Source organism: Podarcis vaucheri (assembly GCF_965113315.1).
Source record: "Podarcis vaucheri genome assembly, chromosome: 13".
NCBI classification, from domain to species: Eukaryota; Metazoa; Chordata; class Lepidosauria; order Squamata; family Lacertidae; genus Podarcis; species Podarcis vaucheri.
This window is the reverse complement of record NC_138751.1, coordinates 54,647,284-54,650,695: the sequence shown is the minus strand read 5'-3', so window position 1 is coordinate 54,650,695 and position 3,412 is coordinate 54,647,284.

Sequence of the window (3,412 nt, the reverse complement as noted above, 5' to 3'; positions counted from 1 at the left end):
GAGTTTGTGACTGTTGCAAAACTAACCACCATCACTATAGCCATAATTCAGAAGAGTGGCCCAACACACACGGAATAGAGAAGCAATAAATGTTGTGACTCCATAAAGGAAGTGATAGCACATCTGTAAATCCTTTGGTTGGTCAGCTTGTAATTTTGTATAACAACTGTGCTTATACAGAGATTATCTTGCAGAAGAACAAAAAAGAAGAAGAGGAAACTGCCATATCAGGAAAAAGGGGGCGGGAGTAATAGAGGATTAGGCTTGGCCCCAGATCCAGGGAATAATTTCATTCCATCAAATCATTTTTCACCATTCTTAATTTTTATTACACACCATTACATTTTGGGGAAAAAGCTTTTTCCCATTTATTAATAAAATAAAGTGAGGGGGTTCTCCCCTTTTCTTGACACAGTACCTAAGTTCTCATTAACAGAGGAAGCAGAGAAAATGAGAAGAAAATGTCAGGATTCCCCCCTCCCGATGGGAACACCCTAATTGTTTCAGTGGAAAAGATACCACTCTCACAAAGAAACAGCTATTGTGGATGTGTTATACCTCCACTGTCAGAGGCAAGATGCCCCAGACTTCCAGTTCCTGGTAATCACAAGCGGCTTTATCTCCATCTGCTATGCCGGCTGAGACCCTACCTGTCTGCACATTGTACATGCTCTGGTTCTCTCCCGCTTGGACTACTGCAGTATGCTCTACGTGGGGCTACATTTGAGGGTGACTCAGAAACTATAACTAATTCAGAATGTGGCTTCCAGACTGGTGACTGGGAGTAGCTGCCAGGACCATATGACACCAGTCCTGAAAGACCTACATTGGCTCTCAGTACGGCTGGATCTAGACACATCAGAGAAGCGTTTCAATTAAACATGTTGTAAACTCATATGGGGAAATCTGGTTGGGAAAGATGGGACTCCACAGTGCCATCTGGTGTCACAGTGTTATATCGCTTGTAAAACACATATAAAACACTTTTTATTTACCAATCTAGCGGAGTCCCACGTCTCCAAGCACAGTTCAAAGTGTTGGAGCTGACCTTTAAAGCCCTAAACGGCTTCAGCTCTGTATACCTGAAGGAGCGTCTCCACCCCCATCATTCAGCTCCACTCGCCTGATCCAACAGGCTTCTCTTCTTAAAGCCAACCACTATTAACATAAACTAAGGGCTGGTCTACAAAGTAAGCAGATCCCATGGTAAATCCCTGGTTGTGCTGCTTGCAGGGGAGCGATACTGTGTTTGAATGTTCCTCCCTGAAAAGAAGAATGCTATTCTTGACTAGAACTCTTCTTCCTGAGGTCAAGGTTTCTTGTTTTTCATATGCAGGAGCATTCTGTCATGAGGGTCAGCCTGAAGCGATGCAGTTCAGGACAAGCTTTACCACATGTAGCCTGTCTCCTGGTCTCATAGATTTATTGCTGTCTCACCATGTGCCCAGATTGTATCTCAACTTGCTTTTGTGGTGTGGCACTCAACTCACTTTCAAGTGCTGCGGTGTCTGTAATCACATCCTGCAGGAAACCCCCCATCAAGATACAACAAACTTGCAATACACATTCACAAAAATAGTGAATGTAGGATGCGCCCCGGGACGCGGGTGGCGCTGTGGGTTAAACCACAGAGCCTAGGACTTGCCGATCAGAAGGTTGGCAGTTCAAATCCCCGTGATGGGTGAGCACCCATTGCTCGGTCCCTGCTCCTGCCAACCTAGCAGTTCAAAAGCATGTCAAAGTGCAAGTAGATAAATAGGTACCACTCCAGTGGGAAGGTAAACAGCATTTCCGTGCGCTTCTCTGGTTCGCCAGAAGCGGCTTAGTCATGCTGGCCACATGGCTTAGTCATGCTGGTTCGCCAGAAGTGGCTTAGTCATGCTGACCTGGAAGGTGTACACCAGCTCTCTCAGCCAATAAAGCAAGATGAGTGCTGCAACCCCAGAGTCGGTCACGACTGGACCTAATGGTCACGGGTCCCTTTACCTTTACCTTTTTAGGATGCGCCCCACTGAGACTGGTAAGAGGGAAAGCAGAGAATCCCATGACAGCAGAGGCAGAGCTAATGACAGCTGGGACCAACCAATTCTTGTTTTGACCCCATCCTCCTCCCAGCTACCTTCAACAACGTCAAACCGAGACAAAGGAGGAAGCTGTCTGGCCGTGCCATCTCCTGAGGGATGGCTAAGGTAGGTATGGTTGGTCCAAAAGCCCTAATGGACCAGTCTCCGCCGTGTGTGACTAGGGAAATGTCTACCTGAATGTGCCATGAGATGTGTGGACATGCCTCTTCCTCGAGCATCCCACTGCTGTACTCTCTCAGACACACACCAGCTCCCCTGGCTCTCATATTCTCCTGCCTTGGCAATACGAATCACACAACCTCTAATAGCACCCGGTTTGTTGTTTCCATTCACCACAAAATGATTCAAACAGATGCCCTTTTAAACCCGCCAGCATCACTTGCTGAAGCTATTTTATTGTTCTCCAGTAGATGGCAGTGTTGCTCTTCAGCCAGAATGAGGACCACAATATTGGAGGGGGAATCGGAAACAGATTTAATACACGGAATTTGACACTTCTGAGCTCATAGAATCATAGAATCATAGAGTTGGAAGAGACCACAAGAGCCATCGAGTCCAACCCCCTGCCAAGCTTTGCCCCTATCATATTGTCTCTTACATCAAGAGCTCACTTAGGTGTTGTTTATAAGGTCCAAGTTATTAGACATGAATTTATATGCAAAAATATGTGATGGATGCCATCACCATGCCGCTTGATGTGAAAGGATTTTGCAGGGGACTGAGGCAGATTGGGAGGGAGCCAGCTGAAGACTGTATCCTGTCTATAGATGGGTCATCATTGTGTGAAAGAGTGAAAGCAGGGGTCAGCAAACTTTTCCAGCAGGGGACCGGTCCACTGTCCCTCAGACCTTGTGGGGGGCCAGACTATATTTTGGTGGGGGGGGGGATGAACAAATTCCTATGCCCCACAAATAGCCCAGAGATGCATTTTAAATCAAAGCATACATTCTACTCATGTAAAAACATGCTGATTCCTGGACCATCCACGGGCCGGATTTAGAAGGCAATTGGGCTGGATCTGGCCCCTGGGCCTTAGTTTGCCTACCCATGAGTGAAAGGAATAAAGCATTTCTGGACTTTATGAACTCCTGCATAAAGTAAAACATTAATAACAGCCTGGGAATAGTCTTCTGTTGTAAAACCACCATATCTCCTCTCGTCAGAACCACCAAGACGGCTTCTCTTGGCATGTGAAGTCTCTTAGCCAGTTACTGTTCGGTGTGACCTTCCTGCATCCCACCTCAGTTCTTTCCTTACTTGTTACTGAATGGATTCTTTGCATTTTCTGCCTTCAGAGTTTTCTGTTCAAACAACAGTAACCATAAATA